Source organism: Lissotriton vulgaris, chromosome 4_1, assembly GCF_964263255.1.
Source record: "Lissotriton vulgaris chromosome 4_1, aLisVul1.2, whole genome shotgun sequence".
NCBI lineage: Eukaryota > Metazoa > Chordata > Amphibia > Caudata > Salamandridae > Lissotriton > Lissotriton vulgaris.
In genome coordinates, this window is record NC_141691.1 from 1,246,389,126 (window position 1) to 1,246,417,088 (window position 27,963).

The following is a 27,963-nucleotide window of genomic DNA, read 5'->3' on the forward strand; positions in this document are numbered from 1 at the left end:
TGCTACTTCATCTGACTCTGTGTTAATTGGTAACAAAGTTGCCGGGTTCAGAACATTACGACGTTTTATCTGAATGTGGCTTGCCAACAACGTCAACTCGTACCCAGACAACCGCGCACTCGTCAAGTGTTGAGTTTCCGTTCGATTCAAAAGAGTATCGACTGCATGCGGAACCATCACCGTAAGCATATTATCCATGACCAATCCTGCTGATTGTCGGATGGAGACCGCAGCTGCCGCAGTTGCTCTTAAACAACTCGGCAATGCTCTAGCTACTGGGTCCAAGGTCGAGGAAAAATATGCGCATGGACGCTGCTTACCACCAAAAGGTTGCGTCAAGACACTCAAAGCACAACCTTCTCTCTCGTGAACATATAATGTAAAAGGCTTACTGTAGTCAGGAGTACCTAACACAGGAGCCGAACACAATGAATCACGCAGTTCAGAAAAACTTTTCTGACATTCTTCCGTCCATGGTAAAGGAGTTGAAACATCCTTGCACGTAAGAGCCACCAATGGTTTCGCTAGCAATGAAAAATTAGGAATCCATTGCCTGCAGTACGACGTGATACCTAGAAAGGCACGCACATCTCTTTGGGTTTTTGGCACAGCCATTCGTGCAATCGCTGCAATTCTCTCTGGGGTCAACCTCCTTCCCTCCTTTGACAATAAGTGACCTAGATAGGTTACTTCTTGACAACAATATTGGAGTTTAGTAGGTGACACCTTGTGATTCAACTCACAGAGATGTTGCAGCAACGACACCGTAGCGATTTTGCAAATGTCCTGAGTATCGGCCGCTACCAATAAATCATCGACGTATTGGATTAAGGCCGCACCAACCGGCAACCGAAACGTGTCCAGTTGACCCTTCAAGGCTTGACTGTAAATCGATGGACTTTCACAGTAGCCCTGAGGAGCGCGTTTGAACCGGAAGCTACGTCCACCGAGAGAGAAACCGAAAAGGTCCCTGCTCTCTTCGGCAATCGGGATGCTGAAAAACGCATTTTTCAAGTCAATCACCGAAAACCAGGATGCAGATGCTGGAATCAGAGTCAGTAGCGCCGCGATGTCGGGCACAACAGGGAATTGAGGAACCACAATTTTATTCACCTCCCGTAAATCGATAACAAAACGATAAACAGGTGGTTTTGAAGGATCAGTACGTTTAAGAATAGGCAGCACAGGGCTGTTGCACACGTTACCCCGAGTCTCTTCAATAACATCTTTCTCAATCAGATCATAGATGATCGCTAACAATGCTCGTTCACCATCAAGGGAGATACGATACTGGGGAATACGTGGCAAACGCACATTAGATTTCAACTGAACAACATAGGGCGAGATATCAAGTAGGCCCACATCATTCGGACCCGTTGCCCACAAAGACGCAGGAAGAGAACTCAATTCCGGTGGGAGCTTGTCGAGAGACAAGTACATGGGAGAGACAACCCTTTCTCCTAACGTAAGCTTTACACCCGCAGGAGAACAATACAAAGTTGCGTACAAACGTTTAAGCAAATCCAGGCCCAAAAGATTTTCACCACAACCTGTGGTTAGAATCAATGGAGCTTCTAGCTCACGTGGCCCAATTTTAAGGGGCAAAGGGCGTGAAACTGGATTGCTAACGGGGGCGCCAGAGAATCCTACGGAAACATTTGTTAAGCCAGACAAAGGTGCGCCAGGGAGTTTCGAATGCTGAATAGAACTTTTCGCTGCACCAGTGTCCAACAGAAAAGGCTCAACGACGCCCGATGTAGCAACTGCGACGTAAGGCCCTCTCTGATCAACCGGAACTGATACCACTCCCTCTCCTTGTCTTTGGCTGTCCTAGTAATTACTGTCGTCAGTCCCCTGATCGACGTAATAATCGTCTACATTGTACTGCGCAGATCGCCCTTGCGACGATCCACGTTGATCAAAACAATTATTAGAATTAGATGAGTTATCTGAGCGATCGTTCTGAGTACCACGACCTCTACCACGTGATGCCTGCTGCGAACCACCACGACCTCCTCTAGAGGAGTTACCACTATTACGTTCATTCAAAACAGGGCAATTGAATTTAATATGTCCCTCCTGTCTACAATAAGCACATTGATTGTACCCCAACGATGATCTTTGGGAGGAGGAATCATTACGCGGCTGCGATCGATTCGATTGCGGCTGCAATCTATTCTGCTGGGGTGCATTCTGATTTGAACGCGGGGGATATGCTTGTTGAAGCAACACTTTAGTTTTTAGCTCTTTCGTCTTTTTATCAGCACGGTCGTTCTCTTCTTTCTCTCTATTCTCATAATATTGTGCCGTAGCCAATATCTGAGCAGAGGTAGAAACGGCCCATGCACTTTCCGAATTCTTTAATTTATTGCTCAAATCGGGCAGTAAGTTCGAAACAAATTTATCCACAAACAATCGCTGACCACCCTCGGTACCCATATCCTGTCCACTATGGTCAATGAATGCTTCCTCGAACCTCGTAAAGAAGTCGGAAACACTCTCATCTTTCTTTTGCTTGCAAGCTGACAATTTATCCCAATTTACCCTCATAGCTGGCATAAGCGTTTTCATTAATGTAATTATTCTTTGGGGAAGAGCAGCAATCAACTGTTCAGGCTTAGCACCACCAACTTGCAACCCATCTGCCGCTACGATGGCCGTCCAATCACCACCTAGCTCGGTCGCGTGATTTTCCTGACGAATCTTAGCCCATACCGGTTGCGGTACAACATTGCCAAACAACATATCGATATCGGGAAGATTCATTACCGTAGCATCTACGAGCTGCGATAATTCTTTGTAATACCCTGCAGGATTTTTGCGAGGGTCAGGCAAAGATTGCTTCACCTGTAACACTTCCGATCTTTTCCATGGGAGATGTATCCATACTCTCTGGAAATGCGGGGGAATAACAGGATTAGCTGTAGCATCACCTGGCATCCACACTGGTGGAACTTCACGCATGGGAAACTGACCAGACTCATCTGGCAGTCTTTCAATATCCTCGATAAACAATGCATGAGGGATCGGAGCGGGACGAAGAGATAGCAACCGCTCAATAGCACGTCGAACGTTAGTATCTACTATCAGTCCATTTGCGAACTGAAGCTGAAGCTCAGACAGGGCGGTCAGCACCTCGTCAGGCGCATCGGCCACTATCTGATCATGAAGGAACTTGCACATTTCATTAAACACATATCTCTGGGTTGGTATATTAAACTGACAGAACGTTTCAAGGATAACACGAGGTGGATTTCTAAGAGGGTTTACCATCCAACCCATCGCCATATTATATAGCGCAACACGTTCTCTGTTTCCAGGAAGCTGACTACGTCTCTGAGGACCATCAGAACCAGCGGACCCATGAACAGGTCCGAGCGAATGAAAGAAGCTAGCCGCAAGGGGAGAATTACGACTACGAGTAGAAGGAGAAGCATACGATACAGGACTAACAAGAGAAGGAGTAGAAACAGTAGCAACAGCAGGAGTTAACAAAACAGGAGCAACAGCAGCAGCAGGAGTATGTGGAAGTGGAGGAGCAGTAGGGATAGAAACAGGCAAAGGAGCAGGAACAGTCGGAAGAGCGGGTGCAGGCTGAGGAACAGGCTGAGGAAGAATAGGCGGAAGAATAGGTACGGCAGGAACCACAGGAGCTGCAGCTGGGGTACCCTGTACGTACGGAGGTGGCGACTTCATAAGATAAGACATTAAAGGATCCTCAACTGGCTCTTCCTTCTTTTCCGACTCCGTAGGCAAAGCAGGATAACATTTATCTATAGTCATACGCTGTAGTCTGTCAAACACTTCCTTATCCTTAACCTCCTTATCATGCTGAAATTGCTCTGCTTTCTTTACTATAGTAGCAACATTATCTCGATAATTACGTTTATTTTGTCTGATTTCTTTCTGTCGGGCTTCTTTGCGCCACAACCGGAAGGCATCAAACATGGCCGGCCTTGATTTTCGTTCAAACAATTTAATCTCTAGATTATCTAAGATCGGGGCCTCGAAGCTACCATGAGGTGGCCAACGAAGGTCACCGTCCTTCTTTGTATATTTAATCCAATAATCATTAAAGGTAATTGGGCCTAGCCCATGCTTACTGTACAGGTCATAAGTAGGAGTTCCAACCGGAGGTATCGGACACGAGTCCTCCAGTCGGGAATCCGCACCACAAGGTCTGAAACAACTCAACAAAGTACTACGACCAGGCATCTTGCACACTAGCCGAGTTTCACAAACTTCAAGGGTTACGGGATTTACCAAGTCCCAGCAAAGAACAAAACCCTCGGTCTTTGGCGGCTGCAGTCGTCAAACAACACAACAAAGTACGCTAGCAAAGTGTCACCGACAAAAACACTCACACAGCGTTAACAACAAAAACACTCGCTAAAGTGTCAACAACCAAGAACTCTGGGAGCGACCCACAAATACTTAACTCAAAGATCAATGGCGTCACCAGGAAGGCCCGTCTATCGTCTCGCTATACCAAGGTCTACGCCAGGCGCCAAAACAGGTCTACAGTCAGGGCAGCAGTCCGTCGCAGCCGTCCGGAGGCGGGAATCTTCGCGGGAAAAGTCTTCGGGCCACTTATTTCGACAACTGGATCGATGAAGCGGAGTGCACCTTCCCTCGGAGATTTCACACGAAGTTCCTCACGATCGTCGGGCTTGGACCGGTACCACTGATGCAGCCCCACGCTGGGCGCCAACTGAAGGACTGGGTTCTTTAAGACCCAGCGGTGCCAGGGCACAACACCTGAAACCTTCGTGGGTAACCTGCTCCGGCGTACGAATCACAGAGACACGGGACACTTCCTTCGACGTCAAAGATTCAAGGTTTATTTACTGCAGGGAATACAGTAGTCACGACAAGCAACACACGTGCAACTTGGGGAGACTGCTTCAAATTGGTTCTGTGGATCGCTCCTTTTATACAGTTTTTACCCATAGGACAACATGGTACACAAAAGTTTACAACCCGGTTCTCATCATTATCCCCCAGAGGGGTCGCTTTGGTCACTTTGAAACACATGAGGTCCGGAACATAAGTGCGGAAACATTTGGCGGTTCCCAACTGTAAAAACCCATCTTCCCACCATTAGCAAATTCCAATCAGCAGTAAAACAGATCGAAGTAGGAACAAAGACAGGTGCGGGGGAAGACGGAGACAGTGGGGAGATCGGAAAGGGTGTAAAAAAGGGGAGGTATCGGGAAACACGAGATACAGGCATCAAAGGGATGTGCCTAATGAGATGCACGGCTGAGACAATAAGTCCGTGCGGCAAGATGAGCCTTGAGCGGCGCCATCTGCCTTACAGTAACATCCCCCTCGTCATAAAGACATTTACAAAGGACATGTGTCTTCCGCACATATCTTGGGGGTCCCAGGGTCGCGAAGCGGACAGCGTCCGTTCGCTGGCTACTTGAGGGCAAGAGACAAAATGGATGCCGTATCTAAGATGGAACCCGTGGGTACAGATGAAAAACCCACATAACAAACGAACGGTTTAAGTTAGCACAGCGAAACTGCGCACACTTACTAAACTCGTCATTTGCGGTTCATAGATACCAGACTCGACCATATTCGTGCGAGTCGAAAGCACCACTTACATTTGTCACGGAACCTCAAGGGAACGGCAAGTCCTCGGGACGTCCTTCAGGGCAGAGAGTGTCCTCGCGGGAAAACAGTGCAGGCAAAACCCGTAAGGTAGGGACTACGGGCTGCTTTTAGCCTGCGGGAGTGCTGGGGGCGGGAAGAGACACCAGCTGCGCTGCGATGGAAACCGCACTAAGAATGCTAGGTCTCGCAGTCCCGTCCCAGTCCCCGCAGGCGGCAACACAGAGGATGGCAGGCGTTGGTTCCCTCCAGGGAACGGCAAGTCCTCGGGACTTCCTTCAGGGCAGAGAGTGTCCTCGCGGGAAAACAGTGCAGGCAAAACCCCTGTCAACTCTTCATTTTTTTCTATGCAACTACATGCAGCATGCAATGGCCGTTTGTATGGTCTTGGTGAGGGGTCCCTAAGGTGGCATAGTACATATTGGAGCCCTAGAGGGCTTTTTTAGTATCCATGCCCTAGGTACCAGGGATACCATTTACTGGGGACGTACAATGTTGGCTGAAGTTATGCCAATTGAGGTGCAGTTTTGGGAAAGAGATATGGCACTGGGAACCTGATTAGCAGAAACCCAGTGCATTTAGAGTTTGAAATCACATCTCTTACTTACTCATACAGCCACTCACACACACACTCAGTCATCCATACAGATACTCAGAAACCCACTCACTTACTCATAAAGATACTAACACATGCACTCATTTACCTATACGATCACTGACACAACTTCTAATCACTCATGGAGCCACTCATACACCCAGTCACTTACCCATACAGACACTCACACATCCATACACCCATGCAAACATGCATTCACTCACCCATACAGACACTCAGAAAGACACTGACAGAGCCATACTACCCTTGACAGATCCACTCACTCACCTATACAGCCACTCACTCACACACCCACTCATTCACTCATGCAATTACTCACACACCCACTCACTGACCCATACATGGCTCATATATCCACCCAGTCACCTCTACAGCCATCACACACACTCTAATTCACCCAAACAGTTACTCACATACCCACCAATCAGCTATTCAAAAACTCAAACACCAACATAAAGAACAGGACATATTCACACTATTACAAACATACATATAACATGTACTTATTTTTTCTTAAACCAAAATAGGTAGTACTAACAAGAACAATTTTTTCACTTTTAAACAATATATATTTTTATAAACTATTTGCTTAAAAAGTATATATATATATTCAAAACAAAAAAGAAAACATTGTGCTTTGCAAGCTAAAGCACAAAACGTGCACTTGTGAGTGCTTATTGATTAAACCAGCGCTGGGATGGACTACTCTCTCATAGTTAGTATTGTGTGGCATTTCAAACAAAATTGTCCCACAGCTGCAAATTTAGGGACTCTGGTTGGTGGAGGTGTTGCAATAGTCAAACCAATGGAGGTGCCTGGTTCAGCACCATCAGAAGAGGATGGTGGGTTATCTTGTTTCTCTCTCCATCAGTGCTCTTGACAGCAAAGTAGAATAGATAGTCAATAGATGTTTCATCATGCTGGTGGTTCTGTATGAATATTTTGACTCGGACACTCACGAGGGCACTTTGTTGCAAAGCATGCAAGTCATCTTTCGGGCATTTATTGTTTTTTTCTCCAGCAGGGATGCTGAAGAATTTGCAGACAACACTCTGATTTTTCGGTGGTGATGGCTCGCTTTCATGGGAGGAATAGCTGTCATTCTGTCCAGGTGGTGGCACAGCAGCTGCCATCTGAATTGAGAAATACAAGCGAGCTGTGAAAAACACATACACACTCCTAAAAAGATACGGGAAACAGTGAGGTTACCTCTATTACTCAGGCAAAGGTGTTTAACCAATCAAATCCATTTATTTCTGTGTCACTTGGGATGCGCAACACTTTTGTGTTTACGTGACGGCACCGCTGCGACTCCGCTAAATACATTCAAATGAACTTCAAAATTTATTTGCACTATAATTATACTACTTTTATTATTGTATTACTAAACCCCTTATGTTATAGAAAACTTTAAAAGTGTGTATGTAAGTGTTTTGCTACTGCAAAAATCACATCGGAGTCCCATAACCAGCGCCGATCTGGAAATATGTGCCAGCACGGTGCACAAACGTGTCAGGACTCCCTAAAAGTATTCAAACAACCTATAAAATGTGTTTTACTTTAAAATTATACTACTTTAATTACTTTTTTAGTATTCCACTTACCTTAAACAAATCCTTTAAAGTGTGTATGTATTTGTTTCAATTCTGTCAAAACCACGCTGGAATCGCGACTCCACCACGGCGGGTCACAAGGAGTGCACAATGGAGCATAACGCAATCATTTTTCTTGTGTTGGTTTTGCACATCAATCAGTAAACATTACAGTCAAAGCAGCACTCATGTAATAAACGGAAAAGAAAAGGAGGGGTGTGGAGAGAATTATTTGCCAGTAGTAGGGTACACTCTGGCTAGTAATGGCATGACAATGCAAATTCTGGGTGTGGTAATACAACCAAACTTATGGCAATCTCTCGAGAAACCATAAAGCGGTGCTGCAGTGTTGCTAATTCTATACATTAGGTGGTACGTGAGTAGCACAGGAACAGTGCAGTTCAAACATAACCTGGGACATAGGGTACAACAAAATGAGGACAACAAAAGCAAAGGAAGGGTAGGGGAGAGTCACGTAAGACCTGCCACCATATCTAAATTCGCTAGGGGCCTCAGACAACTCCAAGACATAGTAGTAGCAGGGATCCATGGCACAGAGGCAGTGGCTGACTGAATGTTGGTGTTATTCCAGCTTTTCCACCAATTTCACCTTTTCAGGAGCGCTTATTTATTGACCGCCAGGCGCGGCGTCAAACTGGTTGACCAATATGTCAGAGCTTATTGGCCCCTTAGTAATGAAAGCCGCTAACTTCACAATCATTGGTGATATGAATTTACATTTGGACAAAGAGTACTGTATAAATGCCACCAAACTTATTATTGATCTTGCGTCTCTTAACTTAACCTTGAAAAACTCTGGGCCTATGCACACTGCTGGTCCCTTATTGGATCCAATTTTTTCCAATATTATTTATTTATTTATTTATATTTATTTATTCTTTATTTCGGCCAATTTGGCCATAAAAGACACATATATACATTAAAAAGCAGAGGATCATAGCAGCATACATACAACAACACTTTAAGACAGTGAATTTAAAATATAGTACAGAGAATAATTTTTACCTCCTCAATTTAAAAGACATTTCATTTCGGCTACAAATTTTTGTAAGCTTATACAGAGGTCCTACTCACAATATCTGACCATGTTTCCTGCGAATAATGTATGCAGAATAGAGGAACCTGCTTATGCTAAAAACAATGAACTGGGTTGTATTGCTTTTTATAATCCTATATGCTGTAGAACAGGATCTGGTTCCTAAAAGAGTGCACATAGGCTTTAACCATTTCTTACGAGCCTTCAAGTAAGCACTACATATGAACAGCATATGAACCTCATTCTCCATACAGGACTTTAGGCACATGGAGCAACACCCGCTTTTGACATTCAGTTCTCCCACTCTTTTCTGTGACCAGCGTTCTTTATTATAGTTCAACATGAGGATCCCATATCTGAACTTTAAATACAAGGACTTTGCAATAGGTGGCTCTATTTCATCTAAAAAGGATTCAAAGCGGAATTCATCCTTAAAGGATAGAAAAGCTAGAATTAGAGACCCAGCTCTATTTCCATTTACCAGCTTATCGCTCATGTAAGACCAAAAAGCTCGTTTTACTATTAGTTTAGAAAAAGCCGGTAGGTTGTCAGGATTCTCCCACATTGAATACAGGCCCAGGAGCGTGAACCATTTTTTAATGTGCACAAGCCACTGAATGGAATTGAAAGAGTCAAGATTCAGCAATTCTTGAAGGCCATTTCTGTACTCTAACAGTTCTGGGGTGGTCCACAACCTAACCCAAAACATTAATGGTCTTAAAATGGCAACGTAATCTGTTCTTTTAAAATTCAGATCAAGCTGGAGGGGTATTAAAGGTGTACTATTTGGGACCCTTACAATGGCTCTCATAAATTTGTTATCCAAACCCTGGAAGCTATCTCTTGCCCAAGGTCCCCATATCTCCGCTCCATACAACACAGCAGTTTGGATTTTAAATTTAAAAAGTTCTAAAACAGGGGTTACACTCTTGCTTGTGCTAGCGTTCAGTCTACATATAATTGGTTTTACATTGTGGGCATATGATATCTTACTTTTCTCAATTTGGGCTTTCCAACTTAGTTTAGAATCAAGTGCAACACCCAAATAAGAAAAGTTTTCCACAGTTCCAAATTTCTGGCCATTTAAAGTCAGGAACCCTCTGTCCGGTTTGCTGGGATTTAATGCCATACATTTCGTTTTATCTGCAATTATTTCCAAGCCCTTTGTCATGCAATATCGGCTAAAGGAGTTTAGGAGTGCCTGGAGTCCCTTCTTGGTCTGGAATATAAGAATTGTATCGTCTGCGAAGAGCAACGCAGGCACCCTCTCTCCATTGAGCTGCGGGGAATCATTAGTACAACCATTCAAATAATCGGGAGCATCATTAATAAACAGGGAAAACAAGGTAGGGGCCAAGACACAACCTTTTGCGAACCCCACGTTCAATCGGGATATTGCGCGTCAATTCACCATTTGGACCCCACCTGATGTTTGCGTAGTTTCCAGCATGCAGCTCGACTATTTGTGCCAAAAGACACCCTGGTAGGCCTACTTCACTTAGGGTCTTCCAGAGCAAGTTGCGAGGAACAAGGTCGAATGCAGCTCTCAGATCTACGAAAGCTACATACAAATGACCTTTCCTGATATGCACGTACTTCCAGATCAAACAACAGAATCTAAATGTTTGATCTATGGTACTGGTCTTGCTCCTAAAACCAGCTTGGAATTTGGATATTATTTTCGAATCCTCAAGCCAGTCATTGATCCGAAACAATAAGTGTTTGGCATAGAGTTTTTGCAGGGTGTCCATTAGACTAATTGGTCTATAATTAGAGGGTATCAGTCTATTCCCCTTTTTGAAGATCAACACAACTTCCGCCGCACGCCAACTATCTGGGAAGCGACAATTTGTAGACAAAACATTAACCAGACGGTTCACATAAGGTGCCCATACCTCAATATCATGTTTATATAAATCCCCCGGTATTTTATCAGGGCCTGGTACTTTAGTGTTTTTTAGTTCATTAATCGCCCTTATTGTTTCCTCCAGTGTAAAGTCAAGGGGTTCAATAGGAGGAGGAGACCATAGTTTCTTGTTATCGTTGCCATCATATTGCTTGTAAAGGGATGTGAAGTGGGTCACCCATGTCATTTCATCCAAAAACATGTCTTTCACAGCTCTGCCTGCGTGCCCCTCGTTTGCCACCAGCCTCCAGAAACCAACATTGTCGTTAATTTTTGCCGCAACTAGCATTTCAGCCCAAATCGACTCGTCCCATAGTCTTTTTGATGTTTTTTGGGCACATTTGTATTCCTCCCTTGCAATTTTGACTCCTTCTTTTGATTTGCTCTTAATAGCAAGCAAGAGGTTTTTCCTGGCCATCCTGCATGAGTGATCGTACCATAATTTTCCATGACTTCCCACTCTTATATTTTGTTGTTTTTTCCTTGGCATTTTTGACAAATAAGTTTTTAATTCACTAAAGAAAGCATTGTGAAGTTCGACAAAGTGTTCAAAGTGGACAAGTAAGAAGGATTGTCCAGCTATAGGGTCAAACGTGTTTTCAAAGAGAGAGTACACCAATGCTAGGGCCTTGCCATCAGCCAAAATGTAGGGCCATTTTACTGCACGTCTATTATTATTTATGTGTACCTCCTCACACACTTTGCCATTGGTGGTCTCAGTTGGTAAATTAGCTGGGTTGGCAGTAGTATCACTAAACATTTGCACATCGATGCAAAGTTCCAAAGGGTAGTGATCACTTTCCTCCCTGCTTGCCACTTTTAGGTCAATCAAATAGTGCCAAATACTAAGTGAAACAAGTATGAAATCTAGATTGCTATTAGATTTCGCAAAAGTTGGTTGTTTTGTCAAATCCGAAGGGAGGCGACCGTTGCATGCTCTAAGGCCATGATCTGCAGTTAGCCTTAGCAGTTGGACGGCCAAAGTAGAATACTTAACAAATTTTGAGGTTTCAAGCTGGGGAATTTTGTACACATGGTCCTCATCCTCGAAAACATCATTGATACCAAAAACAGGTTCAAAATTACAATTTAAGTCGCCTCCCAAAATTACCGGAGTATCTCCAACCACATTTTTCAAAAAGAGATCCAGTGTTTCCAGAGTAGGTGAGACCTTGGAATGGCCAATTGGTCTATTGTAGACATTGACAATGTAGCATTCATTTCCATTTGAGGGTACAATTTTTAGGGCCAGAATGTCAGGAGATCCTGTATCAATAATTTCAACCCTCATAACCAAGGTGATCTTAAGCCATATGATCAAGCCCCCTGAAGGTCTCCCCCTGTCGGACTGAACTGCCTCAGTTCCATAGGTTTTGTATCCGACCCTATGTGGAACATCAATTGCCCATGTTTCTTGCAATAAACAAAGGTCACTAGTGTCAACATAGTCAGCCCATTCAGGATCCTTTAGGTTTTTACCAACACCAGCGATGTTCCATGACAGAATAAGCAAATGTGGTGTTAAGCTACTACTGGTTTGGTCATCAAAGGCCGGCATGGATACCGGATGATGAGGTACATTACCCAACTGTAAATCGGCAATTTGGTTCTCTACCTCGTTAACCACATCTCTTACTACAGTATCAATTCCCCCATCTAAACAACCCACATCCAGGCCGTGACTTACTTTATCAGCTGCTAGAGACATTTCCTTATTCTGCTGATTCGACATTCTAGTACACATCCTATCTACAACACCCTTACTATCTAAGGTCATTCGTTTGTCTGCTCTGGGATAAAGATTAGCATTACCAAGTGTGCAGTAGGTGTCATATAACTTGGGAATACAGTCTGGCATAGTCCCAAGTCAGTCGACAGCATCTAGACAACTGTACCTATTGAAGGTGGGAAAGCCAGACCACATATTTTGATCAACCTGTCTAGCCAAATTAGGTGCATAACCGTGATACTGATTAACAGTATTCCAGTTGGGCCCATATTGTATAGGCCTGGGTGGAGGGTAAAAGAACGATAGGGGCCTAGCTTCAATGGGTGGTGTATCTCCATATGATTTCCATTTGCAAATCTGTTCAGCACTATGGGGTTCCTCAAAAGAAATGACTATACAGTCACCCATAATTGATTTAGCCATGGGTCCTACCCACGGCACCCTGCGAACCATAAGGATTTTGCTTTTCATGTGGTTCGGAATGGGTTTATTTGAGTTTAACCAATATATCACTTTATTTTTAAGTGATTGGAAGTTCTCTTCATATTGGTTTTCTAATTCAGGTACCCCTGTAAGAACAGTTACAAATGGGCTAGCGTCAGGTGGCAAATCTATATACCCTCCTTTAAAGTTGTTATAACCATGGCCAGATTGATAATTAGGCTTGCTAGTAGTATTGGCAAAATATCTATCAGACAGGGGTTTGTTACTGGCAGCAGTAGTATGAGGGTTGGCAGGAGGATTGGTTGAGGGTTTCTGTAGGGCAAGAGTGTTGGGGATAGGAGAGTGGGTGGTGGCAGCATTTGACTGCTGAGATGTTTTACTTTGAACGTGACCCTTCAGCAAGGTTTTGTTAGTAGTATTTACAGTTGACGAAGTCGAGGGTAATGGATTTGGTTTAGCTGTGGTGTTAGTTATTGGTTTAGTATTTATGTTTTTTAATGTTCCCTCTTTTTGCTGCTGTACGCTAGTTGGGTTTTTGTTCAGAGGCATCGCAGGAGCAGTTGCTGGTGCTTGCATAGACGCTGTGGGTACATCAGTGCAATTAAGACTTAGGCTAGATAATGTGATAACACTTTTCTCTACCTCGAGCAGCTGGTTCTCAATGCCAGTTAACCTGACTTCTAATGGCCTAAGTAATTTCTTAAGCGTCTCCCACACCAGTTTTAGAAACTCTTTCCTTCCCCCTTCCTGTTCTACCATATTCAAAGAGTCCCTCTGGCCCTCATTTACAGAATGGTCACCCACTATAATCGAGTTTTGTTCATCTATACTATCATTAACACTTTCTACAACTAGAGGCGCTTGATCAGACATATTGTTAGCATTAGTTACATTAGGTGTATGTGGGGCACCCCCTATAATGTTCTGACTAAGGGCTACCTTCGCCTTTTTCCTAGCATAAGCAGATATATGTTTGCGTTTTCTCTTATGTTTTAGTGGTGCCTTAACAAGCACCTGACTTTTATTCGGCTCTATTTCAACCAATGCCTTTTGTTTTTCCCCATTTTTGGTACCCTCGATATTCCCTGTCAGTGGATCCGAGGATGGAAAACTTTCAGGTTCAACACTGACAGAAGGCCCAGGGGGTGTGAGGTCATGGTTAATAAAGGGGGTTGTTTCCTCAGCAGTAGAGTGAACCTCGACCAGGGTGATAACTGGTGTAGGGCCATTAGTGCGCTCGGGAGTTTTTGAGGAGGCAATACTGCCTAGGGAAGATTTTTTCTTTAGTGCTAGTTCAGTAGATAGCCTCCTTGCAGATTCCAGCTCCAAGGATACTCAGTGCTGGAGTTTAGTTATCTCATTATCGATTGAAAGACTAGTCCTTGTGATGAAATCGTCCAGGGTGCCTGTAGCCTTTTTCGAGGTCTTGGTGGACTTACTCCTAGTTTCACGGACAGACATTATTTTGACTATGGGTGGTTTAGAGATAAACAAACAAAGCAAATAGTGCAGCTAGGTGACTCACATGGAAAAACCAAGAGGGATGGCCCGGTCCGGTCTTAATCGGTCTATAACGGCCTAAACGGCCCTGTCTTTGCCCAGTCTTCGCCCGGGCTGCGTCCCGCGCTGCGGGAGTAAGATGTTGTAATGTAGGGGGCGTAAAGGGCGGGGGGCGGGCCAGCAGGGAGAGCGGACCGGAAGCTATCCGTCGGTCTTGTAGGGACTTCTGGGTAATGAAGTCCCCGCACGCTCGCAGCCCCGCTGGTGCCTCGCGCCCCTTACCGCCTTGCCGCCTGAGTCCAGAAATGCTCCTCCCAGATGATGTTGCCACCAACACCCACAGACGAAGCGGCACCCGCGAAGCGGGTGCGGCGAGAAGTGGGCCGGTGGACTGGTGCACTGCTGGGCTGGTGGGCTGGTGCACTACTGTGCCTCGCTAGTGAAGCCAGGAACCTCCGTTTAGGTAAGTAAGCGTCCCGCAAGGTAAAGGGCAGGAACACTTTTAAAAGCCTTTGATGGGCGGGGGGCGGGCCAGCAGGGAGAGCGGACCGGAAGCTATCCGTCGGTCTTGCAGGGACTTCTGGGTAATGAAGTCCCCGCACGCTCGCAGCCCCGCTGGTGCCTCGCGCCCCTTACCGCTTTGCCGCCTGAGTCCAGAAATGCTCCTCCCAGATGATGTTGCCACCAACACCCACAGACGAAGCGGGTGCGGCGAGAAGTGGGCCGGTGGACTGGTGCGCTGCTGGGCTGGTGGGCTGGTGCACTACTGTGCCTCGCTAGTGAAGCCAGGAACCTCCGTTTAGGTAAGTAAGCGACCCGCAAGGTAAAGGGCAGGAACACTTTTAAAAGCCTTTGAAGGGCGGGGGCGGGCCAGCAGGGAGAGCGGACCGGAAGCTATCCGTCGGTCTTGCAGGGACTTCTGGGTAATGAAGTCCCCGCACGCTCGCAGCCCCGCTGGTGCCTCGCGCCCCTTACCGCCTTGCCGCCTGAGTCCAGAAATGCTCCTCCCAGATGATGTTGCCACCAACACCCACAGACGAAGCGGCACCCGCGAAGCGGGTGTGGCGAGAAGTGGGCCGGTGGACTGGTGCGCTGCTGGGCTGGTGGGCTGGTGCAATACTGTGCCTCGCTAGTGAAGCCAGGAACCTCCGTTTAGGTAAGTAAACGTCCCGCAAGGTAAAGGGCAGGAACACTTTTAAAAGCCTTTGATGGGCGGGGGGCGGGCCAGCAGGGAGAGCGGACCGGAAGCTATCCGTCGGTCTTGCAGGGACTTCTGGGTAATGAAGTCCCCGCACGCTCGCAGCCCCGCTGGTGCCTCGCGCCCCTTACCGCCTTGCCGCCTGAGTCCAGAAATGCTCCTCCCAGATGATGTTGCGACCAACACCCACAGATGAAGCGGCACCCGCGAAGCGGGTGCGGCGAGAAGTGGGCCGGTGGACTGGTGCGCTGCTGGGCTGGTGGGCTGGTGCAATACTGTGCCTCGCTAGTGAAGCCAGGAACCTCCGTTTAGGTAAGTAAGCGTCCCGCAAGGTAAAGGGCAGGAACACTTTTAAAAGCCTTTGATGGGCGGGGGGCGGGCCAGCAGGGAGAGCGGACCGGAAGCTATCCGTCGGTCTTGCAGGGACTTCTGGGTAATGAAGTCCCTGCACGCTCGCAGCCCCGCTGGTGCCTCGCGCCCCTTACCGCCTTGCCGCCTGAGTCCAGAAATGCTCCTCCCAGATGATGTTGCCACCAACACCCACAGACGAAGCGGCCCCCGCGAAGCGGCCCCCGCGAAGCGGGTGCGGCGAGAAGTGGGCCGGTGGACTGGTGCGCTGCTGGGCTGGTGGGCTGGTGCACTACTGTGCCTCGCTAGTGAAGCCAGGAACCTCCGTTTAGGTAAGACACCTTCCCTGCCCTACCCATTCCTTGGTCAGACCATTTTCCCATTAAATTCTCATTTCGAGCACAACTGTCGAATAAGGACATAACATGTAAATGTATTTGAGCTTATATAGCGCACAGCTACCCGCAGTGGGTGTCCCGGCGCTTGCTTAGGGAACCCGTCTTGGTATTCCCCTGTGAGATAGCCCCGGCAGGGTATCCACAAGGTGAAAGCCAGGCATCCCGCCGCGAGGGGCCGTTGTGGAGATTAAGCAAGCTATTGCCCAGAGTCGCAGAGTGTGAACCCGTGAGTCGAGAAGGCACCGGAGCGAGAATTATCGAGTCCGTGGAATTTTAGCCCAAGACCCGCCGAGGCGGGGAATTGAACCCTGGTCCAGGGCCGATCTCAGCTTCCGGGTCTGCCGCCTCTAACCCCTGAGCCACACTTCTCCACTCCAACATCAGTTCCAACCCACGTTGTTAGGAAATGGAAAAGATTAGATATTAACATTCTGAATACGTTTTTGGAAGACAATATACCCTGCACCAAATCAAGGGTGCAAAATCTTTCGACATCTGTCCAAAAATGGCTCGTGACAGCCAACGACTCATGTCTGCCTAAAACGAAGCTAAAGGGTCATAATCAGAGCCCCCCCCTGCTCCGTGGTTCAATGAGATTTTAAAGCAAGAAAAAACAGATGTAAAAATGCTGAGCATCAGTAGAGGAAGACTTATTCTGTAGAAGCTAAGAAGGAATATAAAATAAAACTAACACACTATCAAATGATGTGTAGCAAAGCTAAAGTGGAATTTGTATGTACCAAAATCACAGAGGCCTTAAATCAATCTAAAACACTTTTCAAAATAGTGAAAGAGCTGGCTTTCTCAAATACCTCACAAACCCCTCCTGACCTCAATAAAACACAGTGTGACCAACTAGCTACCTTCATTGTAAACAAAGTGAATAAAATATATCAGGGCATCGAACAAGCTCAAAATGAACAAAATAAGGCAAATATGGATGCTCTTAACTCCTCCCCTGACAGACCGAGCAATCAAACTGACACACTAGGCCCTAGTGTCTGCGACATTCCTGCTGCCACACTAGAAAATTGGCCTATGCTCAACATCGATATCGGTATTGGCCTACTCAATACGATCAAATCGGGCTCGCCAAGAGACCCTTTGCCATGTTCAGTCCTAAAACAACTTAGTAGGAAAGCTATGTCTATTATCACAGACCTTCTAAATACATCCCTGCGGGAAGAACATGTGCCAGATGAATGGAAACATGCAATGATTCATCCACTGTTAAAGAAAGCTGATGCTGACCCAAACCTGCCCTCTAACTTCCGGCCAATCTCCCTCCTGCCCATCTTTGCTAAAATTCTGGAGAAACACGTGCACCGGTCTCTCACGGAATTTATAACCACTCACGACTTGCTGCCCTCCCATCAGTCAGGCTTCCGCTCAGGCTTCTCTACTGAGACCACCTTGCTTGGTGTTACAGAGAGTATCCGAGCCTTGATAGATAGAGGAGAAACGGTGGCACTTGTGCTTCTTGACCTCAGTGCCGCATTTGATATGGTGTCACATGCGGTACTTATGCGGACACTCCATTCGATGGGCATTCATGGCGCTGCCATTAATTGGATTAAATCATTGTTAGAGAATTGAACTTTCCAAGTCTTCTCTCAATCGGCCTGTTCAGACACCCTGACTTTCAAACACGGATACCGCAAGGCTCAATTCTAAGCCTGCTACTTTTTAACCTATACATCAGCCCGCTCGCTAAAGTAGTAGAAGAAACTGGATTACTAATGTTCTCCTACGCTGACGATTCTCAGCTTCTCTTCTCTCTATCCTCTGCGGAGAGCGATAATCCCTCTACTTTAAAACTAGGACTAGTAAAGATTGCAGGATGGATGCAAGAAAACTTCCTCAAACTGAACGGTGATAAGACCGAGTTAATTGTCCTGGGAAAAAATAAAGAACTCTGGGGGCCCCAAAATTGGCCATCTGAAATGGGTACTCCCCCGATTCCAACCACTCAGGCTCGTAATCTTGGTGTCATCGTCGATGACTCGTTGAATATGCACCAGCAAGCTGTGAAGACATCGGCCACTTGCTTTGCAATACTAAAATGGCTAAAAGAAATCTGCTGGATGCTACCTGAACACCCCAAATAAACGGTCATCAATGCCTTAATAACATCTAGGCTTGATTACGGCAACGTGCTATATATGGGGGCAAAAAAGGCCACGATCCGCAGACTACAAACAGTGCAAAACGCAGCGGTGAGACTGTTATGGAAAATCCCTATTTCCTCATCCTCCTCCAAAGACATCTGAGAGCTACATTTGTTGAGAATAGAGAACCGGATCAAATTCAAAACCCTGTTCTTCATGCATAAGATCTCCACAAAAAAAGCCCCTAAGTACTTACAAAAACTAGTCCACCCGTATCACCCCTCTCGGGCTTTGAGATCTGCAACAGCCAATCATTTTGTTATCCCTAAAATAAAACAATCACACATGGGTGGCAAATCCTTTGCATTTCTTGGACCCTCACTGTGGAATACTATGCCACATGCATTGTGCTCTGAGGTGAGCTATATGAAATTCAAGAAGGCCTTAAAAACTTGGCTATTCAACATCTAAATTGCCTGTCCTGTCACTTACTACTGAATAATTAGCGCCGGGAAACCCTTTGTTGGGTAGCTGTTGAGCTATATAAGCTAAATAAATAAATAAATTCCACATTTACATCAGGGGGGGAGTGGGAAAAAAGGGGGGTTATTACTCTGAGCTCTGCTCCTCTGTGACGCAATTGGGGATCTCGTGCCTGTGTCCGCCCCCAAAAGTTTGGAAACCATTGCATCCCATTGAGGCGTCAGGGGGAACATATGAATGCCAAAGCAAGTCCTCCCTGAGCAGTGCTGCACCCTCCACCCTCATCCTAGTTGAGCAGGGACCTACGCCAAGCAAGGGGATGCAGTGGCAGGGGGGACTTCCACCGCCTGTGAAGCAAGCGTTTGGCCGTTATCAGACCAAGGACTAAATACTGTGTGGCCACTCTGTATTTCTTGTTTCTGCTGAAGAGATGTAACACATGGGCTTCCCAGGTCAGGGGAATGGTGCGGGAGGTGCAGCTAATGAAAGTAGTGGACACAGTATTCCAATAGTCAGTCAGGACTGGGAACCCCCAAACCATATGTACTAGGTCAGCATCTGCTTGCCGGCAGCTGGGACAAGCCGCATCGTGCGAAGGAAATACCTGTTGATGCGGGCTGGGGTAAGGTGGGCCTGATGGAGTATGAAAAATTGTATCTGCCGAAATCTTTGATTCCGGGGGAAGCAGGTCAGACTGCCACGAGCAGCCAGCCATTCCCTATTGGTAAACGCCCTACCCAATGCCCCCTCCCAGAGAAGCCGAAGTCGGGTGAGATCTGCTTAGTTGTGTTGGCAAAGTGAAGATGTGAACCAGTACGTAAGATGTTTCCCCCTTCCCATTACATGAGGATACTGCAGAGTGTGATGTATGGGAGGTTCCTGAGCCAGCTCACCCCATTTGGACATTAACATAGCTATAAGTGTTCTGTGTAGCAAGAACTGCCCAGGATGCATATTCTCCCCGCTACGAGTTTCTGGAACAGAATGAGTGCGCCTTCTTGAAAGAGGTCCCCCACATCCTGTATCCCCTCTGAGATACAGTGATGTAACCCAGCTGTCGTTGTGTAGGTGTTCCCCCGTGGGGTACCCAATAGCGGGATGGCGGGTGTGTATGGGATGGTGGTCCTAGTGAGGAAAAGACACCTACGGAAACATTTGTGCTCTACAGTGAGGAGAAAAGTATCTGGGGTCCTAATGTGGAGCAAGGATAAAAAATCAGGAGGAGGGTTCTCAGTGATAGGGGCAGTTGCATAGAGGCCGTATCTAGTAGGCAACTGGAGGACATCCACCTGGCAATCCATTGCAGCTATGAGGCCAGGCATTAGTGTTCAAAATTGGGCACCTCAAGGCCGCCCAACTCAGTAGGCTGGTAAAGTTTTCCTATGGATACTCTATGGAGTGAGGTTCCCAATATAAATTCCTGCACTACATTTTCCCATTGATTAAAGAAGGGGGGGGAGATGATGAGGGGCAGGGTGGCAAAATAATAGAGGATGCGGGGGAGGACCACCATCTTAACCAAGGCACTTCTGCCAGAAATTGGCAACGGGATGGTCTTCCAGAACCCCATCTGAGACCGACTTGCCGGGGTAGCTCGGACAACGTTTCCGTCAAAGAGGTCAGCCTTTGCCCGATAAACCTGTACCCCTAGGTAACAAAAAGAATCAGTGCGAGCACAACGTAATCATAACTCCCAGATTGTTGAAATAAATAGTATTAATGCAACCAATATATTAATGTATACACCTCACAACCACAGTAAAAAACTACTATGCAATGGTCTTCCAACCTTATGCCAGTATAATTAGAAGTATTCTTCCAAAACCCTCAACGCTTTACCCACTGATTTTTGTGATGTGTTTCTGTTGCCGAATAATAAGAGCCCATTTCCACCATCCCACCATACTTTCTTTGTGATACGATTGGTATCGCTCATGGGGTGGTGGACACACCTCACAAATAATGCCAGGCTTCCTGCCACGACTACTTTACATTTTAAAAACAATTCTGCATTTCTTATTGTCTGTCAGCCCAGTTATCGTTCGTCCACATGAAAAAGAGCCAATTTACTGGCAACTAGAGGCACATTCAGCATTTTGCGAGAAACATGAGTCATGTCAAAGTGTTCCTAGCGTCTGCTTCTTCATTTAGACAAACCATGGCACAATCTGGAGAGACTAATCTTTCAGGGTCATTGTCTTCTGCTGCACAGAAAACGTGCAGTGTCTTAGAGAGGAAGGAGACAAGGAGAAGTAGTTGGACGTGTTGGTTTTTTTACGGACCTGATGTGGAATATAAAATGAATGCATACCAGGTTACAAAACTTTGCAAACTTAAGTTCAGCCAGGGGACTAGAGCAACTACTCCATCAGAAAATATCAACCATACGAAGACACATTGGCAAATATACACTTATTTTGATGATGACTATTTGAGAGTTTAAATTTACAGCTAACTGTAGACTTACATGTCTCTGATCACATCCAAAAATGAATTTAAGAGTGTGAAGTTACTAGTAGTATCATTTCACACACAGGTGGAGATATTTGCCCCAGTGGCGGAGATCTTACTTTGGGAAAATATGAGGATTTTTTTCCTGAAAAATAAAAATCTTACAACTCTTTTAATGTAACATAGAATGGGAAATTTGTTTAAAATATTTATTATAAAACAATAACCCAACAACATATTTCTAACATATCAGCTCAATAAATGTATTATAGTTGGTTGAAAGTTAAATGCAGGATTAATTTTGAATTGTTTTTAATATTACATTATGAAATTCTAACATAATTATTTAATAATTGTTAAGCCTGGTTTGTCCAGTGGGTTTATCCCAAGACCTTTTACTTTTTGGCCTTCTGTTTCGGACCTGTTTTTTTTTAATGACTCTGGGCACTTTACCACTGCTGATCAGTGCTAAAGTGCATATGCTCTACCCGTAAATTGTTATGATGGATTAGTGTTTCCATAATTGGTTATTTGATTTACTACTAAATCCCTAGTACAGTGCACTGTATGTGCCCAGGGCCTGTAAATCAAACGCTGCTAGTGGGACTGCAGCACTAAGTGTGCCACCCACACAAGCAGCCTTTCAAAGGTAACTCAGACCTGCCACTGCAGTGTCTGTGCGCAGTTTGGTACTGTCATGTCAACCTGGTAAGTGCACCCACTTGCCAAGTCCTAACCTTCCCTTTTTTAACATGTTAGCCACATCTAAGGTAGGCCCAAAGCTGTGGGCAGGGCGCAGGGTGTATGGCACGTCCAGATAGTGAAACACTGCCAATTTAGTTTTTCATGATTGATATCTGGCCCATAGGATACATTAGGGGTATATTTATAACATCTTATAAATATAACTTCACATTGGGACAAGATAGAAAATTTGATTTTAGTATGCCTAAACTCAGAATATAAAAATGCATCTTTTAGTAAAAATGATTTTTATATTGTGTGTTGAAAATAACAATTTTAGAAAGTGGGTATGTTATTCTCAGCCATCCTGTGGGCCTTTTCTGGTTTGTGTATTGACTGTCTGATTTTGGAGTGACAGGTGCTGGGGATGTGCATTCTCTCTCAGACAGCCACCGGGGGAGGTTGATGTGTGTCCTGCCTTTCCTGAATGAGTCAGGGCTGGGCTGAACAGACCTGGGCTGCATTTAGAGTCGGGGAGGGGATTTAGTTGCACCTAAATAGGCCTGGTCTGCCTTACACAATGCTGTCTCCACCTTCTGCTGGGAAGCTGCACCAGAGAGGACAGAACTGGTTTTGACTGAGAAGAGATGGAGAAACTGTGGAGGAGTACTGCCCTTTTATTGTTTGCTGTCTGGGGTTGGCCTGCAGTGGCTACTTTCTACCAAGAAAAGGAGCAGGACTTTGCTGTGGGCAGTGTCCCCGGCTTGAGGAAAAACTCCAAGGGCTTGAAATAGAGCTTGCCTCCTGTTTTGAAGTCTCAGGGACACAAAGACTTCGCCCCAGTCCCCCCTGAACTCGTTTGCTGGGAGTTCTGACTTGCTGAGAGGTGCCTACCAGTGTACGGACATCTGGAGGTTGTTGTGGGACTGGAAACTGCAAGAACTGTGAACATCCATACATCACCTATTTCTGAAACATCGTAGCAGTGCAAGAAGAATTTTACTATGCATCGCTGCTGCCAAAGAATCGACGCAGCACCTGCTTGCGGCTAAAGTGTCTACCCTTTGACTGATCCTGTACACCAATCTCAGAAGTCCGAGATCACTCCACCTATTCTGATGCAGGCCCTGTTGTGAAAGAACTGGCGCATCGAGGGGATGTCGTTGAAATACTCACAGGCATCCCGTATCTTCACGCATTGCACCGTACCGGATTGTCATGCATTGCATCGAGGGCATCAATTGGGGGACTCAGTAAGAATCCGACACATCACCTTCCTATTCAGTAAGACACCGACGCATCTCCTCCTCTCTGATAAGAAACCGATGCATCACCTCCCCTGCACAGCAGAAACAAACCGATGCATCAACTCCCCCAGAGCAAGGAACCGACGCATCACCTTCCCTGAGAGTAAGGAACGAACGCATCACATTCCCTGCAACCCTTTTCGCTTGCATTTATCAACTCTTCCAAGGTACTTTGTGCAAAAATGTTGCACCCAACATTTTCTTGGAACAGAAGTGTTTCTACCTTTAAAGAATCATATTTTTAGTACTATATTAAGGGTTTTTATCATTTTGGTCTTTTTTCGGTTTTGATAATGATTAATTATTTTTCATAACTGGTGTGGTGCCAGTTTGTAGTATTTTCACTGTATTACTGTATGTGTGCACAAATGCTTTACACACTGCCTCTGAGAGCCGCCTACCTACTTGTGCCAAGCTACCAGAAGGGTGAGCAGGGGTTATTTAGTAGTGTATCTCCCTTACCATGACTAGGAAGAAGAGTCCCTACTTGGACAATGATGCAAACCGTTGCCAACCAGATACCCCCATTGCTAACAATAATTATTTTTATTTTTTTACTTTATATATTACACAGTGGCAGTAGTCACTCAGTAGTTGTAGTTAAGATTTCCAGAAGTAGGAGTTCCTCTGAGATTTGCTCGCTAATAACTTTGCATCCATTTGACAAATCTCCACGAACCTTTGCAGATGTATTCCCTTCTCTAAATTGGATAATGATGCGAAATGTTGCAGAGATTCATCAATGGAGTGCAAAGAACAAAAGTGCAGTCCCAAAATGCATTTTGACACAAATGCATTTTCCATATACTGTGTACTCATGCATAGTGCAAAAATGGCTGACCGGATTTGAATGAAATATGACAGGAATATAGATTATGTGGGAGTGTCCTCGGATCCAAACCTATTTCCGTCGTTTACACAGATGCATGCAGGAGGTGTGGGGAGTTGCACTGAGAGTAGAGGCAAAAAGGTGTCTTTTGAACATTTGGGAGCCAAATGATTTATCCACCCACGGGTGGTTGTGGGCCACGCTGGGTTTTGCAATTGCTAAGAGAAACATTGCCAGGCAATGGGGGTGGGGGGGGCGGACACACACCCGACACTGAACTCATGGAAATCTGATATGGACAGGTGTATGCTTTGGGAAAAAACGGTGCTCGTGGGCAGAGGCTGCCCCCGGAAATGGACTGGTGTATGGACGAACTGGAACGAATACAGGGGACATATTTGTGAACCCCCACAGACGGCCTTAGTTGATGACCACCTTGTGGGGCTGTCTGTTCACTGAATAACTATGATATTTTTGCTTGTAACCACCTATGCTTTGGAATGAAGAGGGTGCCGGGTTAGTGTGTAATTGAGGTATTGGCTGTATGTGATAAATACCACTGTTTCTTCTAAATAAAAAGAATTTAAAAAAAAGGAATATAGATTATGGTGTGCAGAAGATCCTTTTTGGCACTACAAATAAGAAGGGAAAGTATTTTTTCAAAGTTATAAAGCATTTAAACTTAGCGACATCTGTTGTTGTAGTAGTTTTGCAAATGTTTACATTATTTGGAAAAACTACCACAGTACATAGCGATGACAAGGCATTATGTGATTGGCTAGTGACTACCTTTGCAAAAGTTAAAGGTAGCCATGCTGTTTTCATTACAGTTTGGCTCTGTTCTTTGTTACACCCTTAGATGTGGGTAGGAGATAAGTTATATACTTTTTACTTGCCTAATACCACGTTATTAAAGTGGTAAAAGGTAGAAAAATGTATTTATAAGTTTCCATATATTTTAAAAAAAGTACAGAGTACTGCGGTAATTCCTAGGATGTACCACCGTACAAATATGTTTAAAAAAAATAAAACTACACCCCCACCCTCCTTTTGTTTGGAAAGGGTCCCTTGAGCTAATGAGCTGACAAACTCTAGTTGATGCACTGTGCTCAGTAAGTGGTAAAAGGAACTCAGAAGGCTTTGAACAGCATTTCCACCACCCCTTAAATTATGTGTTGCTCTCTACCGAAGAAGGACAACCATCCTGAAACACGTGTCTAGATATACAAAGCACTGGCTGCCCCAACATGGATGAGAAATTAAAGATTGTTACCAAAGTAAGTGCTATCATGCACTGCAATTACCATAGCACAATAGGACAAACTGAGTGCTGGGATGTGAAGGAGTGTGCTTCTACCCTCCTACTTTTAATCTATCTCTAAGGCCCTAATCCAGAACAGAGCAAAGCTCAGAATGATAAGGTAGCAGAAATGTGCTAAAAATGACATCGCTGACATTTACATTTTGTAATGACAGCCATTAGCGATTCAGATACAGCTTTCTCATGTGCATGTAACATGGTATATCGTGAAGTTACCATGGTGTACTGCAGCACAGTATATAATTTTAACACTGATAAACTTTAACAGTATTCACAGATATTACCAAGATTTACCATTTACACCCTATAATCTATATTCCTGACAAATTACATCTACATCTGTTCATCCGCTTTCATGTTACGTCTGTTTCAAGTAACACAGACCACTCTAAGCCACTCCACTCTATGCCAGTCCATGCCACTCCACTCTACGCTATTACACTCTATGCCATTCCACTCTTCCACTCTGCACTTATTTACTATATGCTACTCCACTCCATGCTAAGCCACTGTACAACACTCCTCTCTACCAAGCTCCACTCTACACCACTTTACTCTACAACACTCCACTGTACTCCACTCTACTGTATGCCTGCCACTCTGAGCAAATCCACTCTACGCCACCAGTTTACGCCACTTCACTCTACAACAATCCAGTCTATGCAACTCCATTCTATGCCATTCCAATCTATGCAACTACACTCTAAGCTGTTCTACTGTACAACACTACACTACTCTCTATGCTACTCCACTGTACACCACTCTACTGTATGCTATTCAACTATATGCCTCTCCAATCAATGCCACTCCACTTTACTCTATCGTGTGCCTTTCCACTGTACACCACTTCACTCTATACTAATTCACTCTATGCTATTCCACTGTATGCAATTCCACCATATGCCACTTCACTGTATGCCATTCCACTATGCCCTACTCCACTGTACGTCACTCCACTGTACGCACCTCCACTGTATGCCACTCCATTGTGCGCTACTTCAGTCTCCGCTATTCACTGTGTGAAACTCTATTGTACGCCTCTCCACTCTATGCTATTCCACAGTATGCCACTCTAATGTATGCTACTCTTCTTCGTACCATTCCACTGTATGCTATTCCACTCTACACTACAATGCTGCATGGCACTCTAGTCTAGGCCTCTTCACTGTAGGCTAATACATTCTACGATGCTCGACTGCACACAACACCACTCTGTGCTATTTTACTATATTCTACTCCCCTCTACGTCACTCTACTCTACATCCACTTTATGCAACACCACTCTACGGTGCTCCACTCCTTTTCCAATGCACGTCACTCCACTATATGCCACTCCCCTCTGTGCAATTTGATTGGATGCCACTCCACTCCATTCTACACTATTCCACTACATGCAATTCCACTCTACACCACCCAACTGTACACCACTCCACTATATGCAAATCCAGTGAATGCCGCTCACCTCTAGTCCACTTCATTCTACAATACTCCACTCTACATTATTCCACTGTATGACACTCTCCTCTACACTGCTCAACCCAACAACACCTTACTCTATGCAACAACACTCTATACTAAAAGATTCTACACCCCAATATTCTGCAATACGACACTCTATGACACACTACTGTATATCATTGCACTCTTTACTATTCCAATCGATGCTAATCGATTCCCCTCCACTCTATGACCCTCTACTCCACTCTATAGCCCTCTATCCCACTCCACTCTGCCAAACGCTTCTTCATTAATGCTACTCCACTGTATAAGACCCAACTCCAGTTTATATCACAATACAATAGCATAGTCCACTCTATGGAACTCTCCCAAACTCTATCCCACTCAATTACATTCTACACACCTCATTTGATGACACTTCACTGAAATGTACTCCACACTCCACTCTACACTATAACACACTACTCTGCTATTCTCTACTACTCTATGCCACTTAATGGTACTGTAGGCCACTCAAATCTACAACACTCTATGCCACTCCTCTGTACAACACTCTACTACACTCTACTTTACTCTAAATCACTCAACTCTACCAGACTGTACTCCACTCTATGCCACTCCACTGTACTTCACGCTATAACAGTTTCTGATACTCTACGTCATGCCATACTACTCCACTGTACAAAACGCCACTCCACTCTGTCACATTTTACTCCAGTGTATGTTATGCCTCTGTACTCTACTCCACTCCATGCTACTGTACCTTACAATACACCACTCCACTCTATCTATTTTATCCCAATCTACACCACTGTACGACACTCCACTCTACACTGCTCTACTCTACAACACTCTGCTTTACTCAATTCAAGTCCTTTCTACAACATCCTACTCCACTGCATGCCACTGTACGAC